Source organism: Gouania willdenowi, chromosome 4 (genome assembly GCF_900634775.1).
Source record: "Gouania willdenowi chromosome 4, fGouWil2.1, whole genome shotgun sequence".
NCBI classification, from domain to species: Eukaryota; Metazoa; Chordata; class Actinopteri; order Blenniiformes; family Gobiesocidae; genus Gouania; species Gouania willdenowi.
In genome coordinates, this window is record NC_041047.1 from 38,410,679 (window position 1) to 38,434,132 (window position 23,454).

General features: G+C 42.6%; 1 pseudogene; it reads right to left on the reverse strand.

The window, feature by feature from the left end:
- Positions 1 to 20,973: 20,973 nt before the first annotated feature.
- On the reverse strand, positions 20,974 to 22,075 carry LOC114462228 (general transcription factor II-I repeat domain-containing protein 2-like; annotated as a pseudogene).
- Positions 22,076 to 23,454: the final 1,379 nt, after the last annotated feature.

Consider the following 23,454-nt stretch of genomic DNA (forward strand, 5'->3'; position numbering starts at 1 on the left):
GCAGCAGCAACAACTCAGTGTCACTTTCAGCAGCCACATGGACACTGCGGTCAAGCCAGCCGTGGTTCGGGTTTGCCTGGTCAAATCACTAACAACAAAAACAACAGCAGCAACAAAAACAACAACGACAACAATACTAACAACAATAATAATGAAAATACCCTTTTTTTTTTTCAATATTTATTTAATTACTAATTACAATTAATCATAGACCTGCATGCACTACTTAATACCCAAATACACATATTCTACAGTTTGGGGTTTAGTTACTCTTTAAATTTTTTTTTTTTTTTTTTTTTTTTTTTTTAAATAAAAAATTCTTGGCCGAAACCAAAAATGAGAAAACTAAGGCCGAAAACTAAAACGCAGAAAAACATGATTAAGCCATTTATTTGTCCCATTGCATTTATGGCTCTGAATGTTACTAACCTCACTAAAATTAAAACCTTACTATTGCACAAATTAATATTAATGCTTAAAAAAAATTTTTTATTTAGGACCTACATTCCAACAATGTACAATATAATATAATATAAATAAAATACTAAATATGATTAATTTGACCCATTCATGTATACATTAAATAATAATGTACAGGCCTACAACTGGCTGTGCCGCTGAAAGACTCAAATAAAATCAGTCGTGATGAAGTCCAGAGAATCTCTGATGCGTGGTCAGAGTTTTTTGGAGCGATGCGTCGACATGACAAACTGGAACTTAAGCGAAACTTTCATTGTTTTCACTGCGTCTCAACCGACAGTCGCTTTGCTGACACGTTGACCGGTTTACTAACGCACACCCAGGCTGAACATGGTGTTTGGTCGGTGGGAAAAGTGTTTCGGTCAAAACCAATGTATTCTTCTTCTTCTCTGGTGGACCAAGCGCGTCTTCTTCTTTGGTTTTATATACGGAGGCGATGCATACCACCACCAAATGTACAGGATTTGTAACGACATGCTACATTCATAGAGCGAGGACTAAAATTGCCAAAATATAATAAATCCTGAATGATGGAGTCAGTTTGTCACCTCAGCGTTCTACAGGCCGATGAAGGACCAAACACTGGAAGTGTCCCATTGTTGATGGCAGTTTGAACTCGTCATTTGTGTTCTTGCACACTTCTCTGTTTTAGGCAGTAGTTTTTCTGCCAAAATACAGTAGGAATGTAACTTGCACACGTCGTCCACAACTCAAGGCATCTAGAAATGGTTGCTACTGTTGTTCTTCATTAGAGCTGGGTATCATGGCCAATATCCGGAATCGATTCGATTTTGATTAATAAGGTTTTGAATCAATTAATCGCGATTTGATTTCAATTCAGTATTGATCTTTCAAATTTTACTTGGATATTTATGAGATGGTTCCAAACTTCTGACTTAAGTTGTGCTGGCTTTAGGGCTGTACATTGCCATGAATCTGATGACACGATACACGATTTGCATGTCACGATACGATATATCCCAATAAACCACGATACTAAACAATTCAATATCACAATGTCAATAATTACAAATTTCATAAAAGTACACAATTATGTGACATTCAAATTATCATTTTTTTTTAACCAACTGTAATTCAAGTACAAATATCAAAAGCAGATGATACATTTATCAAACTTTCAAATTACATTTTTCAAAAAAGTTTAACTTTTGCTTCTACAACAGATTCTGAAATTCTTTTGAATAGAAATGAACCACATACATCTATTAAGTTTCCAGTGTGTTTTATGAAAATAAAGCTAAAATGCATTGCTGACACCTAGTGACCGGGAGTTTACGTTCTATGCTAATGTTAGCGACTTTAAATGTTTTTTTTAATTAAGAACATGATTTAAAAAATCTATTTGGACGATTTTTGGACTGATGCAATAATCACGTGGTGAAATGTTGCGATATATCACTGAATAGCTTTTTTCTTACACCCCTAGGTGAGCTTCATCTATCATTTGTTCACTGGATTGAATGCACCCTCGCGTTGAGCAGGCGCAGTTGTCAGCTTTGCTAACGCCAGGCTATAGAATGAGACTACTGGGGTTAGAGTACAAATAAAATCGATTTCAGTACCTATGAAATAATCTATTTTGGAAAATTTCAAATCGATTTGTTTTTACTCAGCTCTATTCTTCATCACACGGTCTACAGAAGTCTTCCTCCTCCCACTCTACACAAGGTTGATGGCATTCTTCTACTCTGTCTCCTCAGATCTCCCACAGCAACACATCAGTCAGATTGAAGAAGAACTTGACTCTGTTCTGGTAGCAGATATTAAAACAGAAGCAGACGGTGAGCCAGTCCTCCAAAACAAGGACTCTCCTGAATATCCCCAACAGGAGGACGAGGAGTTCAACCAACAACATCACCTTACCAATGAGACTAAGTCATTCACATCACAGGAGTATCATTTACCAAGCAGAGCCTCTGAACAAGCTCCAACTTTCACTTTCCAGTTTGATGAGAGGCAGCATTCTTCACAGGAATGTCAGCAAAGCTTCAGACATGAAGCCCCTTCAGTCGACCAACCAAGTGAAGCTCACAAACAGAGACACCAACAATCAGGATCTGTGAAACACATGGAGCAGAAGTCCAACAACAGACGTAACCTTGACACGAAGACCAAAAGCTTTAGACGTAAAGATTTTCCTGTTGGACAACAAAGTGCCACACCTTTCAACTGTGACGTCTGTGAGAAACGCTTCAATCAATCCGTGTCACTGAAAAAACACACAAACTTCCACAAAAAACATTCATGTGAAACATGTGGGAAGTGTTTTGTTACAAAACGTAATCCAAAGTGTCACATGAGAACTCACACTTGTGAGAAACCATATTCTCGTGAAAATGTGCTTTAGAGTTGTAGATGTTCTGATAATTACATAAACAAAATTATTAAAACACTTTAAACTTCAGTGAGTTGTGTTCATTTTAATTAGCTGCAGATAAGGATGTGTGCGATCTGATGATATCAGATCATTAAGGATTAAATCATGAGGACGATCTGCCAAAGCGCGAATCACAGTTCTTTTCTCTGTAGAATCACGATCACATTTTATCACATTTTGTTTCATTGAAATTATTTAGACTATTTACTAATAAAACAAGGCAATTCACCTACTTAAAATAATGGCCCTAAATGAAAAAAGGAATAAAAGATACATACAATCCCAGCCAGTTACCTCTGTAGCTCGGCTGTTGGAATGTTGATTGACTTGTGAACCTTGAAATTTGCCTGTTCCCAGACTTATCTTTCCTCCATTGATAGCAGTATATCAAAAACAGTCTAACTTTGGCTTTCTTTGCTTATACAGGAGAGCTCTTCCACCGAGTTAAACATTTGTGGCTTCCTGCCTTTATCTTAAGGCTAAAGCCTTAGACTCCACTTGTTGGTTTCAAGTTTCTCGTCAGCCTATATATGTGATCACCAAGCTGGATTTTGAGAGAGCATGATTTGACCCCGGTTGCTCTCACAGGGTTCCTGTCCCTGACCTGTTTTTTGATTCTGCTTGTTTTAATAAACTTTGTATTATTATGCAAGCCAGTTTCATCGACGACCCTTTTTTCCAAACTACATCTTTTTCACGATCCACATCATCACCTGGGGGGACACTTTCTTCACTGTTTTCTTTGTAAATGTCGTGCCATTTTTAAATTTGATCTTTTTTTTACAGTAGAAACAGTAATGGGCCTTATCCCAGTTCCTTCCTCCATACTTCTTTTTGCTAGTTTTAACTGTAATTTGTGGTATTATTCCTGTCCGTTCTTTCATTTGCACAGCTTCTTGTTCACAAGATGAGCTTTTTGATAAAACTTTGTCTTTGCTTTTTGTTGAAACTGTCGTTGAAGGTTTTGTACCTTGTGTAAGAACCTCATCCTCAGAGGATGATGTTGACAACGGTTCATAACCTTTATCAGATCCACTATTGCTGGATAGCTCCGTCTCTTCAAGGAGAACAGGAAGTGTCTCATCTTTAGTGCTGGATGAATCTGCCATGAGGTGCTTAAACAGCAGAGAGAGAAAAAAGAATGGTTATTCATTCAGCAAATCAAGACAATGAAAAGTTTCAGATCAGAATTATTCTTTGCATCTTCATTGACATTTATGTGGCTTAACGTGCTGCCTACATCTACCAAATGTCTTGGACATGAAACATGTTAAATGTGTTACCAGTTTTAGATGTTACAAATGTAAAAACAATGTAGGGTCGCTATGAAATAATTTTGCCAGACACATGCGCAGTGACCACAAAATATAAAATGATTCGCCACTTCTGACTTGTGTGCAAATTTTCTCGAAGTTTTGAACACGTTTAAACCGTCAGAAACGCAGCATTTTGCGCAGTAGTAGAAAGTATGATAATTCCTTGCTTTCCAATAGGTTCTAGTCCAGCTTTGTTCAAGCTCTAATCAAACATATTGGAAGTATGTCTGTGCCATCTCAGTTTGAATTTCTATCTTTGAATTTTTTTACCATCAAAATCAGACTTCAAATTGTAAAAGTCATCAAAATTCAAGCACAGAATTTTTTTTTTTTTTTGCTTCTCACTTTTTTCAAAATTTAAATAAATTCACGGTAAAAATAGTAAATGTCTCAAAATATTTTCTAAATTTCGACATGTAAAACTAAATTCAACACCTAATAAAAATAAATTAGTGTAAAATAGTTCAACATCTAAAAAAAATTGACTGCAAAAGAGCCAGGGAGAAGAAATTCATCAAAACATTAAGCCAATCAAGTTATGCTTTGTTACCCTCCATCATCATCATCATCATCATCATCATCATCATCATCATCATCATCATCATCATCATCATCATCATCATCATCATCCTAAGCTTAAGCTGCACCTGATTTACACTGGACTCTTTTTTTTTTTCTTGATGTTTAATTTTTTTTTACCCCAAATGTAATTTTCCATTACTGAATATTGTGAGACATTCTCTATTCCCAAAATATTGATTTCTGGGACACAGGAAATCAACATGTGGTCAGTTCACAGAAATGACTCATGTTTACCAGTACCTAGACTCCTGTGATGACATAGGACTGTGAAAGAGCTGTCATTTAACTTCTCAGTTTCCTCAGCAGCCCATTTCCTCTTGGTGGATTTGATGCTTTGTGGCCATTTTGCATTCGTGTTGTGACCTTTTTGCATTTGTGTTCATTTCTTTAAATGCATTCACCTGACACTTCCCGGCCACCGGGTTCCCGCAACGAAAGTGTTTCCGACGGACCGGTATTACAGACGGACACGTTTCTGGCGGATGTTTTTAACCCACCAGAACAGTTAAGAACAAGAAAAAGACATCGAAACGCGTATGAAAGTAAGTGAAAGTTGATTAGGATACTCTTATATTTTTCATATCAGGCCATCACATCATAATACCCGTCCGACTGTCCGACTGTAATACCGGTCCGTCGGAAACACTTCCGTTGTGGCTGGTTTGCATTCGTGTTGTGAACTGTTTGCATTTGTGTTCGTTTCTGTAAATGCATTCACCTGACACTTCCCAGCCACCGTACGGAACAGCAGCTGGTCAACATGCTCAGTAGTTGGGCTGCTCCAAAAGAGAAATGTTTGGGCTGTGATTTTTGCCCCAAGAAACTGAATTTCTCTAGTTCAAGTAACAATTTGAAATTAAATTTACTGTTTTGAAACTGAATTAGTCACTTGAAATTGTATTCCTGTTGAAATAAATTCATCTTAATACGTTCCAAAACGTCAATATTCAAAATGATAAAATGATACAGCATGGCATGCTGTAGCGCTTCTGTGGAAGAAACCGGTAACATGTTGTACACCGCCTTGCTACCGCCGGCAGCTTTAGTACATGCTGAGAGGCCAGGTTCAGTGTAATGCTGAACGATTAACTTTAATCGCAGCGATATTGAGGTTTTCACTACTGTGATAACCTAACCTCAGATGGTGAAGTTTTTTGATTCCGTCTCCATCATTTGAGTGATATATATGATCAGAATTGCAGAGAACCGCCTTCCTGGGCTGCTGGTCAGTCAGAGAAAATGTGCAAATGTGTGCTGCAGCAAGTCTCAGTTACCCCTCATTTGAATACGCTAACAGCAACTACACTAGCGCCTAATAACATCCATCTTAACTGAATCACAGAATCGACCAATGAAAACGTAATCTATCGTTCAATGCGGAAATGGATTGAATCGGGTTGAAACGCCGTCACCGTGAGGAAAAGTATGTTTTTTATGAAGAAATGTTTTGGAGACTGCTTATTAGGTGCACCGCCCACCCCCCGCTTCAAACACAGTCTTAACCGCACTAAACACCGTCTAAACTGCCAAAAAACTATGCAAATCATCGCTGACTCCTAAATAGAGCCGACCAGTGCCTGCTTAACTTTAACGTGTCATGTAGCGCTGCTCCGTGAAAACATAATCAGCTTCAATCATCTTCACCTGCTCATTGTTTAAACATCTCATCAGAGCAACAGAAGATTCGTGGGAAAAGATGTTCTGTTGTTGTAGACGAGACCATTGATGCCAGGGATTGTAGAGTCTTAAACATAAAATATTCTTGCCCCTAGTGGTGAAATAACTGATGCATCCTTGCGTCCATTTATTTTTGTGTAATCATTATGGTTTGGAGTGATATCATCAGGATCATTTAAATTATCTTAATTTAAATTAAGTTGATCAAAATGTAATCAATAAACCTGCTCAGATTCAGTAAACCATTGATCCCTGAGGGGGAATTGGGTGACATTAATGCTGCGCTGATACATCTTTATATGACATATAAATATTTAAAAAGGAGTAGTCAGAACAATCCATGTCAGTACAACTTATATCTACCTTTTCACTGTATCTTACTCGTTATTTCAAATTACATTTTTATTTTTGACATGTATTTTTGTTTATAGTTTTATTTTTTATTAGTATTTATTTTGTTTCCTCACAGTACAATTTATATCTACCTTTTAAATGTATCTTGCTTTATTTTTGACACATTTTTGCCTAATTATGTTTTTTTATGAGTATTTTGTTTCCTCACGAGTTAAAAACTAATATTTTCTGAAAAAAAATGATTAATATTTCTTAAAAAACTAAATTGAAAAAAAAATAATGTGGAAAACACGAAATTTGGAAGAAAAAAAACATTTTTTAAAAATTGTAGATCGAATCACAATCGCAATATCTGTCAGAAAAATTGCAGTTAGGTTTTTTGTCAAAATTGTGCAGCCCTTGTTCAGGGGGTGTGCATAACACTTGATGTGGAGAAAGCCGACCAACTGTGCAGCAACAGCCATGTGAGCTGTGTTGTCGGTGACTAAAGCAGCGTCTTTCTCCGAGATGTTCCCCTCAGTTGCGACGGTGTGAAGCAGCTTTGCTATATTTGCCCCTGTGTGAGATTTGTGCATTGCCCTTTTCTGGAGAATGTGGGAGGATAATGACTAATCATCAGTGATGTAATGGGCTGTGATGGTAACGAAGGATTCAGTGGCTTAGGAGGTCCAATGAGTCACAGGTAAGAGCGACTCGTTCAGTTTTGCTCAGCTTTTCTTTCACTTCTGACACCACCTTGTTGTAGATATGAGAAATTGCTGTCTCCAAAAAAAAGCTTCTGTGACGGTTTGACGTACCGCGTCTCCAAATTATAAAGCCTTTTTCTGAAGCCCGTATTTTCCACCACGATATATGGTCAGAGGTCTTTGTAGTTGTAGAAGTTGCGATACGTCTCGCTTTGTCTGAACCATTTGGGAGTTTATTCAACATTCCATCCAGGGTCCGTTGTTCTGCTGCTGGGTGTTTTTACTTGCTCCAGCTTTAGTCCGGATGGTGACAGACAAGAGTATTAATGTTGGTTGTGTTACCACATTACAATACTTGTCCGGAGCAAAGTTTGCATACAGCTTTTGTCACGTTCAAATCTGTTCGCCCTGGAATCGAACAAAACCCAAAGTATGTCCATACTTTAGATTTAAATCGCACAGGTGCAGTTTTAATCTGAGGTGTTGGTTTGTCTGCCATCTTTGTCCGCCAAAAGGGAAATCACAGCTGCTGCAAGTCTTCCTCATGTTTGCAATCACTTGTTGGTGCATTACCGCCACCCAGCGGTCATCCACGGAAATGTGAAAAATACAATAAGAAAAAAATCTATTCTGAGAAACAGAAAATCATCACCCAAGAAATCGCAATAAATCTTAAAATAGATTTTTTTCTCACCCTTATTGTTCATTTAGATTTATGCTGCATGTATTCCTGTTCATATAGATCTATGCTACATATATTCCTGTTCATATAGATCTATGCTACATACGGTCCTGTTTATATAGATCTATGCTACATGCGTTCCTGTTCAAATAGATATCTGCTAGATCACATTTATTAGTGGATACATTTGCCCGTCCCTGATCTATCCTGACATGTCTACAGTGAGCTTTGGAGTCTATGTTGATTTTTTGTTTAAATCTTTTTCTCCGTGAATAATTGCAGCTGATAAAGGAGATCATGACTGAGCAAGGCCAGGAGGCAAAGCAGACTGACAGAGAACCTGAGGAGGTAACATCACAGATCTATGACCATGTTTACTGTAGACTTATCTAACCAACATGTTTCTACAGCTGCTCACCCTCATCATTAAATATATTTATTGTTTTCCCAGAAACTGGAAATAAAAGCTTTGTTCCAGAACAAGAGGATTCCAGCCAACGTCCTGTGTGGTAATCAAGTTTACTTTTATTTTGAAATGGATCTTGAATGACTTGAATCTTTGCTCTTCACCTGTTCATATTGTGCTGTGGGCCAACACTGCAGTGATAAACACATGAGAAGTTCCACAGCTCCACAGTTGAAGATCTACACTTTAATGAGTCTCTACAGACATTGTCAACATGTTCTGACATTTACTGTTGTATCGCAGCAACATGTTATTATTAATGACTCTGGTGTTAATGTAAAGGAGGCTGCTGTAATCTTTTCTATTCTATTGATGGGAATGTCTGCTGTATTTCTTTCACTCCACAGAAATCAGAGGCCATCTGATGTCCTTCTAAGGTCAAAATGTTAGTTCTATTTCATAATATTTTGTGAGATGTCTCACTATGGCATGCAACCTGTCTGCATTCCTCAGAAGCATTTATTTCAATCTGTCAATCCTGATTGGCCGGTGAAGCCCGTCCGTCCGCGAGGGGGAGACCCACCTCCTATAAAAGGAGGACACGGACAGGCACACACCATTCAAACACCTCTTCTCCTCTCAGCTATCTCGCATTTTTCTTTGCCAGCTTAACTGTCCACAGGTGGATTTTCTTTATTCCAGCTGCCGGACGGTGGCAGAACTAGCGCCTGCATTGGACCACAACTGCCTGAGAAGTGGGTAGAATACAGCTCTTACCTTGCTTCGCTTGGTAGGTGCTGTCCTTCACTGCCGAAAGGTAGTGTGATGTGTTCATCGCTCACGCCCCTAGGCTGAAGGCCAGGGGCACATCATGTAAAAGCAAAGTCTGCCACAATAAGCGGGTCCTGTTATTTCCACTCGCTGGGAGGCTCCGGCCCCCTCCTGGTTGGCAATGGCGGTTTTCCCGTCATCACCCCGTCCCCTGGAGCGAGCGGTGTGTGCTCGCTCCGGGGGGTGTTGCCCTGTTCCACCGGCAGGGGGCACCTCCGCTGTGCAGGAAGCCCCTTTGTATTTGATCGGGTGGACACCGGCAGGGGGCGGACACCGGCAGGGGGCGCCACCACAGCGCGGCCCGCTACTGTGCATGCGGCCCGCTACTTCGAGGGGGCTCCACCGTTGTACAGTTAAGCTGCCTCGGTCTGCGCCGGTGGCCTCCGACAGGGGGCGCCGTCGCGCCATTTTTGGGCTCTCCGTTCGTTTACGTTCTGCCTCCGGGAGAGGGCGCCATTGCTCCGTGTATGGCTCCTCTCTCAGTGGGTACACCAGAGCACTTGACATCTTTCTCCCTGAGGATAGAAAGACGGAGCGCTTGCGGCTCCGCCTTGGGTATTACGGACGATATCGAAGGGTTACGGGCTGCAATTTCCATCTGTTACATGCAAGTGAACTTGACACTGTTGTGATCCTCCTCTGTGTTTTTTTTAGCAGGCTAATCAGCTGGCTGCAGCTGTGCTCACCTGGCCTCGTTAGAGCCCTGCAGTAGATAAGGGCTCGATCAGCAGGTCTTCAGGACACAGTCTGGAGAGAGCAGTCTGGAGAGAGCAGTCTGGAGAGAGCAGTCTGGAGAGAGCAAGTCTGGAGAGAGCAAGTCTGGAGAGAGCAAGTCTGGAGAGAGCTGTGCTACGTGGTGGCCTTCATTTTGTTTTTGTTCTCGGTGTGGTGGTAAGGTGTAGGGTTAGGTAAGACGAGGCACCTCTTACATTTTACACACCTAGGAATTTGTCTGTCTAGAAACACTAGGTAAGTGGTGAGTGCCACCCCATGTACGTTTTGGCCTCTTCTTTAGTTAGTTAGTCAGGATTTTTGTTTGTTCTTTTTCATATTGCAGCAGTAGAGTTTGATAGGGCCTGGTTTGTTTTATTTGTTTCATTTATTTGGCACAAACCTCCCAGCCCTCACCTTCCCCGCCCGGGAAGTGTTCGTCCTGGTGTTAACGACAAATAAACCTGTTAAAACTGAACTGTCTTTGTGGATATTTGACCGTTTGTTGCCGTCCGGGTGTCTTTTGGGCACTCGGGGCGTAACACCATCTGTCCTTCTCTGTTTCACCGGCATTAAGCTCTCTCGGGCCCACGGAGAGTCGGCCCGTGTGTTACAGGAAGAGATCACATCCCTGCAGGAGTGCGATCTCAGTGGTCTCTCCCGCTCGGTCTCGGGATGGGTTCTACCCCAGGTACTTTCTGGTCCGCAATCGAGGGGGGTCCGTGATCCATCCCATCCTGGACCTATGGGCCCTGAACAAGTGCCACAGGAAATACACCTTCAGGATGCTCACGCATTCCTCCCTACTGCGTCTGGTGCGTTAGAATGATTGGTTCTCGTCTGTCGACCTCAAGGACGTATATTTCCACGTTCCAATTTCACCCCACAGAAAGTAGTGTTACGGCTGAATTTACGGTTGACCTCATTTGAAGACATGATTCATTGCTCTGGTTGAATGATGGAGTCCAGGCGGAGCATTGATGATTTTATATAAAAAAGTTTATTCTATTGCTAAGTAAAAAAGGTACAAGATGGAACAAAGTGAAACAAAATTAGCGTCCGTCCAGGCGGACGTCCGAAGGAAGTGCCGCGCCCCGCTCCAACAGTTTCAAAGCTTAAGCTTTTTATACAGATAAGAAAAGGGAGGGAGTCAGATGCCCATAGTGGCAATGTTGGAGGATGATGAAGATGTTATGAGAAGGTTTGGCTCCAGTCTTTATCTGTCTTGATAAGTGTGTACGTCAGTGTATGTCTGCATGTGAGCAGAGATTCTGGCCTTGGCAGAGACTGTGCTGCACTGAGAATAATACGATCTGTACTGTTTAATCATGATTCAGCTGTTCAAAAGTGTAAAGATTAATGGAGTCGTCATGTATTAAAACATGACAAATTGTACACATGAACATACATTTGAGGATATGATGATGAATATAAAAATGACCATAACATTCCCCACTTTTGGTCGCCTCAACGACCAAATCAAGAAACAAAATTATTATATTCCACCTTTGCTGTCTGTCAGGGTTAACCATTAGCATCGTTATTGTCATACATTGGATATATTCTTCTTTTGTGAGGCACGGATATAGATATATCAAGAAAAATGTGGAAATAAACCTAAAAAAAAACTTCATCATTATTATCAATGGCATGAATCATCAAAAATCATCCTTTATTGCATCTAGATAAGCAAAAATCATCATTTGCATCAAGGACATCACTCGTCTTCATCGGCTGAGTTCAGTGGTAACTGGGGTAACCAATAGCATCATGAGTGAAGAACCTTGAGTATTTTCCTCAATCGTAGCAGAAGGGTTTATGACTGTATTCCTGCAGCTAGGTGTGAGGTTGTCCTCCCTCAACCTAGCTATGAGCATTTGGTGTGGCTTATAAACAAAGCTAGGCCCTTGTTCTAGAGCGTTTTCTTGTGTGTGTCTCAGTGGCCTTGTCGGTTCCCCCTTCATTGTTCGGTCAGCCTCCGTCTCAGCATCAGCTGGTGTCGGCAATCATCTTGGATCCATGTTGCCCGCTCTGCGACCTTCACTGCCGTGTGGGTCGTTCATTTCGGTCGGCGTTGTAGATGATTGGTTGTTGTCTGAGGAAGGGTAGTCTCCACACACCTGGCAACCTCTCTTGGTATCGGCTGGTACCTGAACAGAAGGGGGGGAAAAACACCAAAACAGAACTCTTGGGATTGGCTGGTACCTGAACACATGCACGATCCCACTACTGAGGCTTTAGCTGGTACCTGGTACCTGGTAGGCTTTAGCTGGTACCTGGACAGAAAAAAAAGGGGGGTGGGGGGGAAAAACACTCACCCAAAATAAAATAAAATAAAATAAAATAAAATAAAATAAAATAAAAAATAAAATAAAATAAAAGTTTAGGGGTGTTAGGTTTAGTTAACTAACTAAATGAATAGTTAGTATGGCCAGGAAGGCAGAGACAGGTCAGAGGTCAGGATCTGAGAGCTTTTCAGATCCTAAAAGGTGCTGCTGCACAATCACACAATGGTTAGGTGTGGGTTAGTGAGCTTTTAGCCATGCTAGCTCTGTAGCCCATTCGCACGCGAGTGGGAAAATATGAGGCTGAAAGAAAAGCAGGAAGTATTAATTCGATTTTCTTTTCCTGGAGTAAGGAGAAGCATAGCTGGAGTTGCAGTGATTATCTGTGGTACATCTACTTACCTGGTGAGAAGCAACAATTTGAGAACCACTGTTTACAAGGGCATGCAAGTCGGACGGAGAAGGACATGCAAGTCAGACGGAGAAGTGTGGAGTGTGATTACATGTCTTCTCAAGATGAATACATACAATTGGGAGACATGGAGATGTGAGAAAGCTAAATGAGTTTAACCAAATAAATAAATAATGTTATTTATTTATTTAAATTGTTTGTTTCATTTTTCGTTGCTATCTCTTATTTGTGAAGGAGAAATCTTATTCTATCCTTTATTTGTTCTGAATAATGTTAACACTCCACACCTATTCACATAGCCTAATTCTTTTATAGAGCTGAATTTGTCAGTTCATTTATTTCATTCATTTCATTTCATTTTGAAGGTCAATTGGTGGCAAAAGTGTCTCCTATTCTGTGTCTGAACCAGAGTTCAGCGAGATTATTGGCCCTTTAAGGTTAGACAGAATTAAAGTTAAGTTGAGTCGAACAATCATATTGTCTTTTGCTCTCTGTATTTATCCCATTCGTAGGGGTGACGAGCCCCAGCACGGTTTGGAGAGCTTCCTTAAATGCTTGGAAGTTACTTAACTTTAAACTATCTCTTATTTCAATCAATTATCAAGAATTTCAGGAGGACCCTTTTTAAATCTCAGGCGACCCAGATTGGGCCACCAACCCAATGTTGAGAACACTTAATTTTTCCCTTAAAAGTGTCTAAACCCAGTGAAGGTGTTTTATGGTCTTGCACGCTAAGTGCTGTTGGAACAAGAAGAAAATGGTTGGAGGGTTTTGGGGTATATTATTTTCCTATGATAAAATATAAATCAAAAATCAGAGGGACGTTGGCCCCTCCCTTCCCTTTTTTTACATAAGAATACATTTGGATTCTTAAAACCATATGATAAATATCATTGGAAAATCACTTATCTGATCATTTTGGATGTGTCTCCGTTTTCCTCTCTCTTGTGTCCGCCTGCCTTTGTGCCCTCCAACCTCCTCGACCTCCTTCTCCTCAGCCATAAAGGTCAAAGCCAGGGTCAACTGTACGCTCCTTTTGGAAATTTGAAGATCTGTCCCCACTTTTGCAGTTGGATTGGAAGTCGCTGTAGTCTCTGGAATAGATATTATGTTAGAACATCCACAATATGTCATATTGTCACGTGTCTATTTCAATCTATTTCCCCTTTGCTTCCCAGTTACAGTTATGGACAATACTTCCCTTTAATTCTCATCCTTCATCATAAGAAGCAGTGACCAGGCATGGCGGCGAAGAGGAAGGATCGGAGTCGAGAAGGCGGTGGCATTCTGTTAGGAAACACTCAGAAACAGAAAGAGAGGAAACCATTAAGACTTAACTGGATAATTTAAAATATCTCTTTTCTTTAGTTGGATCTGATTCGTCTCCTTACAGCGACCTGTATTTTGGAAAAAGCTACATAATAACAACAACTAAGACGAAGACGTAGACAAGTGCACACCACAACGAGTATACACATATAACAACAAAAAACATGGACACTGAACATGAACAGTAAGGTCAGTCAAGGTCAAAGCCAGTCATTCCACTGAAAGTGGTATCATATATAAAAACGTCGTTTGGTGTTTTTAAACACCCAGAAAAAAACCTTTAAAACCTGGTAACTTTTTAGAAGGCCCAAGGCCTAAAACCTTAATTTTTAACAAGCAGCAGTGTTTTCTGAACACCCCACTACATAATTGGCAAAAACAGGGAGAAGATCAAGTGCATCAGAACCCAGGAGGAAAAGAAGGTGAAACAGAGGAACATGTGTAGTCAAACAGCCATTCATCGGTCAATCACTCAATGACACGTCCACGGCACATTCGCACTCACAACACGGTTCTCTCAGGCATACGTAACGTGTCATCATTCAGTCACTCATGCACCGCACACGTTCATGCCTCAATTTTCACGTCCATGCATTCACAAGGTTTTGCTGCATAGTGTCTAAGTGGAATATAGGTCTCATCTAACCCACCAATGGCGATAGCCAGTCCACCTCCTCTCTCGGGGTCAATGAGCTCTTATTGCCCCCTCATGCTTGGCAACCTTTTAGTGTTAATTAATTGCTTTTTACTGGTATCGTCTGATTACTAAGAGGTACGCTCCTTTTTACTTCCGCCTTGGCGGAGTCTACACTTAGAGTATTGTCCCTTGCAGTACTGACAGTCTACTAGCTGCTGATCAGGCAGCAATCGCACAGCCGTGCACAATAACCAAACTCAACCCCGGTACCCAACCTGGGGGAAACTCAACCGCTGTCCATCTCCAGAAATGTAAAAAAGAATCTCTGAATCAGCAGGAAACTCAACCACCGCTCTTGAAAAATAAGAGCTTGGGAATAACTCAACCTCGGTCTGCAACCTGAGGGAAACAAACTCAACCCCGGTACCAAACCTGGGGGAAACTCAACTGTCAGGACTTTATTGGGCACCTCTAAGATTGAACGGAGCACGCAACCTCTAATAACCCTCACTCTAAGGGAACGTAGAAATTTGTTCAGAACGGTATTCGGTTACCAAGCATGTATCAAATCAGGTGGACCACTATCCCCCGAAGAGTGCTTTCCCTAGCAAGGTGTATCCTTTTTCTGCACATTAATCCAGGACTTCTTGTTTTTAAAAGTAATTGCCTATGTACTCATAGCAACTAATGGGACATTTTTTTCTCAGGAAAAATTTGGTACCCCCCCCCATGCTGTCGAGTGGCTTTGGGCCGGCCAGACAGTCCGACGCGGTAAGGGGGAGGCGCGCAAAATGAAAACAATGAATGTTGAACTAGGCTGTCTGTCGCAAGCAGCTTCAAAAAGGGTAAGGTACAGATTGTTTACGAGGGTATCGGTCAAAAAATGTCAAAATTTAAACTTCGTTGAGGCTGCAGTCCTCAATCTCTGTCTCAATTTTCCTGAAATTGAGTAAAAACAAAAGAGAAAAAGAAGAATCGTTCAGAAATAACAAAGGAGAAAAACGTGTGAGCTCAAAAAAAATCATGGCCAATAAAAATTAAAACTTCAGCTCCAAAAGCTGAGGCAACAGAGGGCTCTTTCTTCAGCGGATGTAACCATATCTTGCATTGTGGGGGCCTCCCCTCAATCAAGAAAATAAATGAAAGAAAAGCAAACAAAAACAACCTTATCAGTAACACTATTTTCTTCCCCTTTGTTTGTTCTTTTCTCATAAAGGCAACAGCAGTGTAAATAAATGAGCAACATAATGAATAAAAGCAAAGATAAATGATGGGCACACTTGATCTCATGTGGCAAACAGAAGGGTTCTGTGTGAAGTTCTCATAGTTATGAATGTGGGTGTGTGACTGTATGTCTGGTCTGTCTGCGTGTGAGAGAATAAATGAAAACAAAATAATCTAGTGCACAGTCAGAAGATAGAGGGGTTAGTATTGTGCGAAGGAGAAGCTTGTTGGCTATTTGCTAGTTGTCCCCCTCCATGCCAAAGTTCAAGGCTAAAGTGATTTAGCACTACCACCAAAGGCTGTGGTGGACTTCTTGTGGCTTGGTATCCTTGTGGCTTTTGAAACAGTGTCTTTTTTTTTTTTTTTGGTGAAGATATTCCATCAGACGTGTGACCAGTCTGCAGTTGCTGCCCATCATTCAGGCAGTAGTCGTGGCGTTTAACTCGCAACTCATTGGTGGGGGGAGTGTCCACTCCGACGCCCACAGGTTCTCAGTCTTTGATGATGGGGCATTGGCATGCGGCCCATTCATAGACGATGAAGAGTTGACTTGGGACTGAGCGAGTTATTTCAGCATTGCTTTGCTGAATGGGAGTTGAGTCCTTGAGTCCTGAAAGGTCACACACCTTTGATTGTCCATTTCCTTCTGATGCTTGGTCCTTTGAATGATGTTGACATTTCATTAGCGTAAGAGTTGAAGGTGATTTCATTCTTTCATTGAAGATGTCGTTTCTTCAGGGGGCAACCACAAAGCCAACAGAAACTGACAATTAAATAATAAAAAAAAATGATAATGATGGTAACAGTAATATTAAAATAAAATAAAATGAAATACTATATTCATCTGTGTGTGTGTTTGAGTGTGTGTTGCTCATATTCATTTTAGAGTGAACCCATCAAACATGAAATCAAAATAAAATAAAAATAGTGTCTGTGTGTAATGGCACTATTCTGTAGGCACAGGAGAGGTGAGAAATCACATAGTTGTGTCACAAGTGTGTAGTGCACTAAACTGGCCAGTGAGGGGCGCCACCTCTCTCTCTCTTGGGATGGGTGTGGCTGTGCGTGCGCATGCGCCCGTGCGCGTGCCTGTGTGTGCGCTCTCTCTCTCTCCCTTTCTCTCTCTCTGTACGTGTGTGTGTGTGTGTGTGTGTGTGTGGGTGTGTGTGTGTGTGTGTGTGTGTGTGTGTGTGTGTGTGTGTGTGTGTGTGTGTGTGTGTGTGTGTGTGTTCACACGTCCAAAAAAAAAGAAAAACACAGCAGCGACGTGTGTGTGTGTTTGGCTCTCTGTCTTTCTCTCCCTTTCTCAAAAGCTGACACTCGTCCAAATGAAAGCATTAAAGCCAAGCCAAAGGGAGAAATCTGATTCCACGTTTAAACAAAATAAAAACAAAGATAAAAAAAAAAAAAAAAAAAAGTAAAACTCGCCTGAAAGCACGATCTGAGTTCACATCATACCAAGATTGTATATGCGTATGCATATATTATTTGTTTATTGGGTTGTTCATCTGTTTGATTCACAGAAACACAATTTAGGTTAGATTCGGGGTTTTAATCTATTTTGCTTTCGGTACAGAGGTGAACTCAGATCATGGCACCGCTGGGATGTTTTGGAAACCTTGTTGCCCGTCTATCTATGGTCAGGACCTCACAGGCTGTCTGTGGGTGTCCGAACGAAACCAAAGTAAATAATGACCAGCCGTATTTTATGCCTAAACAAAATATCCGAGCCCGAAGAAAACCAGAGAGAACCTACAGCATTAAAAAGCAACCATTTGAGCCCTTCTCATGGCTATTCACTGCGTCAAAACACAGAACAGCTGAGGATCAAAATCAAAGCTCAAAGCTGAAAATCAATACAATGCTTGACTGGTTCCAAAAAAAATCAACACAGAGCAAATATATATGTAAATGAAAATTTATACATATATGTTTATAAAGGCAGCTTTACCTTAGTCCGAATTGGTGTTTGAGGTTCAACCGATGGTTCGTGCTCCAGTCTCTGTCCGAGGGCGGACCACCGCGGGCCAGCCCCGGGGCTTCAAATGTGTCGACCCAGTGCTGGTCCACGGTCGACGCCCCACAGAGCAGAAGATGGATTCAGTTCGTCGACGCCAATTGTTACGGCTGAATTTACGGTTGACCTCATTTGAAGACATGATTCATTGCTCTGGTTGAATGATGGAGTCCAGGCGGAGCATTGATGATTTTATATAAAAAACTTTATTCTATTGCTAAGTAAAAAAGGTACAAGATGGAACAAAGTGAAACAAAATTAGCGTCCGTCCAGGCGGACGTCCGAAGGAAGTGCCGCGCCCCGCTCCAACAGTTTCAAAGCTTAAGCTTTTTATACAGATAAGAAAAGGGAGGGAGTCAGATGCCCATAGTGGCAATGTTGGAGGATGATGAAGATGTTATGAGAAGGTTTGGCTCCAGTCTTTATCTGTCTTGATAAGTGTGTACGTCAGTGTATGTCTGCATGTGAGCAGAGATTCTGGCCTTGGCAGAGACTGTGCTGCACTGAGAATAATACGATCTGTACTGTTTAATCATGATTCAGCTGTTCAAAAGTGTAAAGATTAATGGAGTCGTCATGTATTAAAACATGACAAATTGTACACATGAACATACATTTGAGGATATGATGATGAATATAAAAATGACCATAACAGTAGCTACGGTTTTCTTTCTGGGGGGTGTGTTACAAGTACCGTGTTCTCCTGTTCGGCCTCTCTTTGAGCCTGAGGGTGTTTGTGCACTGCACGGATGCTGCGATCGCTTCACTGAGGAGGCGGGGCATTCGTCTGGCTACGTACCTGGACAATTGGCTGCTTTTGGCACGATCAGAGGCGGAGGCCTGGGCGCACACGTGCATTCTGCTGGATCACCAGTCAAATCTGGGATTTGTGGTGAATGCGGAAAAGAGCATGTTGTCCCCTACACAGGAAATAATTTTCCTGGGTCTGTCCCTGCGCTCGGTACCGTTCACTGCGCGTCTTTTTCCGGAGCTGGTGAAGATGTTTGGGGCGTGTCTTGGATTGTTTCGGGCGGGCACGTCTGTTCGGTTCAGATTGTGTCTTCGTTTACTCAGGTTGATGGCTTCGGCCATCCTCATGATCCGCCTCGGTCGCATTCACATGAGGGATTTCCAACTGTGGGTGGCCTCACATGGGCTCAATCTTGTACGTCATGGCGCACTGAGATTTTTGGTCATGCCGGAATGCGGCGCAACTCTGCACCACTAATGTGCCCCGGGCTTCCTGACGGATGGGGTGCCTATAGGCATCGTTACGTCCAGGAAGGTGGTCTCCACGGACGCATGCTTAACAGGCTAGGGTGGGACCCACGAGGGTGGGGCTGTGAGGGGTCGCTGGAATGCAGTCCTCCTGCCTGCTCAGATAAATTACTTGGAGCTGTCAGCGGTGTTCCTCCCGCTGATCCATTTCCTTCTGTCTGTCACGGGACATTATGTCCTGGTAAGGACGGACAATACCACAGCGGTGGCGTGAAACAATCGCCAGGGCGGGTTGCGCTCTTATCGATTGCTGTCACTGGCATGCCGACTGATCCTGTGGAGTGTTGGGCGTCAGCTTTCGCTAAGAGCGACGCACATTCCGGGGATCATAAACGTGGGCGCAGACCTGTTGTCCAGGGGCACGCCGCTCTACGGGGAGTGGATGCTGCACCCAGAGGTGGTGCCTGTTCGCTGCGGAAGAGAACCCGCAGCGCGCAATGTTCTTCTCCCTGTGCATCACAGAGGCTCCCCTCGGTGTAGACGCACTAGCACACGTTTGGCCGCGCGTGCTTCTTTATGCATTTTCCCCGCTGGCTCTGATTCCCTCCACCCTGTCCAGGGTGAGGGAATGCGGACACACACTGATCCTGATGGCTCCACTGTGGCCGGCCATGCATTGGCTGGCGGAGATTTACCGGCTGCTGTGTGCACGTCCCTGGCAGCTCTTGCTGCGCAGGGACCTGTTGTCACGGGGGAGGGGCACTGTTTTCCACTTGCATCCAGACCGTCTGGCGCTGTGGGCTTGGCCCCTGAGTGACTCAATTTGTCAGCCGTGGGATTGTCACAGTGTGTGATTTCCACCATACAGAGTGCCCGAGCCCCCTCCACTAGGTCTCTTTATCACTCTAGGTCAGGGGTGTCAAACTCAAATACACAGTGGGCCAAAATTTAAAACTTCAGCAAAGTAACGGGCCAACATTGAACAAATGAACCTTTTAATATGGACCAAAACATGTTTTGCTTTAATATTGAATATGGAATGAGCAACGCTTATTACTATACAATATAATCAATACAATAGTGCAGCCATGCAAAATCGAATTTCAAATAAAAAAACACATCAATGGCATTGATTTATCAAATGAAATTTAAATAATAATCATATGCCTCTTTTCTATTTGCAGCCTTCTGATTTAAATATCAAAATAAACTTTTTACACAGGCTAATAATTTCAAAAATAAAACAACAATAATGAATCAATCAACCATTCAAGCCCATGCCTTGGAGTAGCAAGAAAAAGTGAATAAAGAAAAGGGTAATTATTGCTCAGTTTGCTACACACTGATCTAATCTGATGTGTCCAAACCAGATACCTGGCAACTCTTCTTGGATGCTAGTTCATCAATTCATCAATGTCTGGGCTCAGGCTCTGAGCTGAGGAAATCCTCAGTATTGCGCGAAGGTGTTCATCAGTCAGACGTCTCCTGTGAGATGTTTTGGTCATCTTCATAGAAGAGAAAAGTTGCTCACATAGGTAAGTGCTGCCGAACATGGAGAGCATCTGAGCACCTTGGGTGCGGAGCTGAGGCATTGTGGCAGAGATGAACTGTGGAAACTGTGCGGCACCCACAGCATCATACTTTGACTTCAGCGTGTCATTACACTGGAGTTCAATCAGCTCCATTTGGAGGTTTGTTGGTGCGTTTTCCACATCAACTGCAAAGGGATTACTGAGCAGTTCCTATTTCCTCACGCAGCTCGAAACATCTGTTCAGTACTTTTCCTCGGCTTAACCATCTCACCTCTGTGTGATACGGCACGTCCGCGTATTCCGAACCACATTGCTCCAGAAAAGACTTAAACTGGCGGTGATTCAGACCTTTGGCTCTTATCAAGTTAACTACTTGTGTTACTGTGGTCATAAAATGTTCCATCTTTAGAGCTTTGCCACACAGTGATTCCTGATGTATGATGCAGTGATAAACAGTTAGCTCACCTGCGTAGTTCTCTTCCCGCACTTCTCCCTAACCCTGCCCACCAGTCCACTCTTTTTACCGCACATCGCTGGCGCACCATCTGTCGTTAATCCCACAAGTTTATCCAACGGCAGCTTTATTTCAGTTGCACATTTGGAAACCTCCTCAAAGATTTCCTTTCCTGTGGTTGTGTCATTCATTGATTTTAATCCCAATAGCTTCTCCGTAACACACAGATTTGAGTCCACTCCACGGATGAAGACTGACAGCTGAGCAGTATCAGATGCGTTGCTGCTCTCATCCACAGCAAGGGAGAATGCAACGAAATCTTTTCCCTTTTTCATCAGCTGGTCATATAGATTGGTGGCAAGATCACATGTGCGCTCAGCTACTGTGTTTCTGCTCAGGCTCACGTTTGAAAATGCTTGCTTTTTCTCTGTGCACACGAGGTCACCAACTTTCATCATACACTTTTTCACACTCTCCCTCATTAAAGGGCCGGGCTGATTTTGCAATCTCTGCTGCCACAATATAACTAGCCTTTACAGCAGCCACACTTTGTGATGTGGCTTTTTTGAACATATTCTGTTGTGAAACCAAACTTCTTTTCATCTCCTCTACTTTGTGTCTCCTATGAGTCATGTCCAGGTCCTTGTACTTGTCATGGTGTTTTGTTTCATAGTGTCGTCTAATGTTGTACTCTTTAGTTATAGCCACGTTGACTCCACAAACAAGACAAACAGGTCTGTCTTTTACATATGTAAACAGATATTCTTCCTCCCACTTGTCCAGAAAGCTCCGGTTTTCTGCCTTTCTTTTTGCCATTTTTGGGAATAGGTCGCACGGTGCAAGTTGTAGCGTGAAGTCGCTATGACTACTGTCCGTTTGTAGTTGAACGTTTGGACGTTGTACTTCTTTTCTGGGTCCGACCTGATTGACGCACCAAAACAACAGCAGAACATTATGAGATTTGTAGTATTAGCGGTGAATGCGCTGTTTACTTCCTGGTTTTGTCAGATTTGTCTATAATACTGGCGGGCCAGCTCTAGTAGTCATTTGAGATTGCCTCGTGGGCCAAATATAATTACACTGCGGGCCAAATTTGGTCTAGGTGGAGGCTGTTTGAGGGGTGGTGCCTTCAGAGGAACCACATCCCTTTTCAGTGCCCGGTGGGAGTGAGTTTGGAATTTCTTACAGGACCTGATTGACAAAAACGTTGGCTTTGGGGATAAATTGGCCAGTCAACACCTGCTGATCTGCCGGTTTATGAAGGGGGCGCGTAGGCTCCACCCCGTGTTAAGATCACTGGTGCCACCGTGAGATCTGGCGGTGGTTTTGGAGGGACTTAAACGTCCTCCTTTCGAACCACTGGAGGAGGCGGGCCTGAAGTTTGCCTTTCTTAAGGCTGTCTTGTTGCTGGCTCTGGCTTCGGCCAAGAGGGTCGGTGACATCCATGCACTCTCGGTTCATCCATTGTGCGCTCAGCTTTTCCCAGGTGATGCGAAGATCATTTTGAGACCTAACCCGGCTTTTGTGCCGAAGGTTGTGGGCTCGTGTTCTCCCATTGACCTTTTGGCATTTTCTGCCTTGCATGGTGAGCAGCGACAGGACGTGTTATGTCCAATTTGTGCGATCCGCACTTAGATGAATATGACAAGCGGCCTCAGGAGGAGCAATCAGCTGTTCGTCTCCTGGGCCAATCCCCGTAAGGGGAAGCTTATTACTAAGCAATGCGTGTCACAGTGGGTGGTGGAGGCTATTGCTTTGGCTTACTCGTGTCAGGGTTTGCAGCCACCTACGGGTCTGCGTGCACACTAGACTCGGGGTCTTGCCACATCCTGGGCTTTGTTCAGGGGAGTGTCTGTTCAGGACATCCGTGCGGCGGCGAGTTGGACATCCCCCCTCACGTTTGTCTGCTTTTACATGCTGGACGTTTGAGTAATATGAGTGCGATGTTTCACCAGACTACCCTTCTTGCTCGAATGAGGAGAAGAGGTGCTTATTTTGAATGGTGCGCACCTGTCCGCGTCCTCCTTTTACAGGAGGTGGGTCTCCCCCTTGCGAACGGACCCACTTCACCGGCCAATCAGGATTGGAATGCAGACAGAGGTTGCATCCCATAGTGAGACATCTCACGCATATTAATCATAAAACCAGGGTTATATACATAACCTAAAATTTTGTTGTGTAGAATAAGATGTTTGTTTCCCTCAATGCATACGTCTTAAGGCG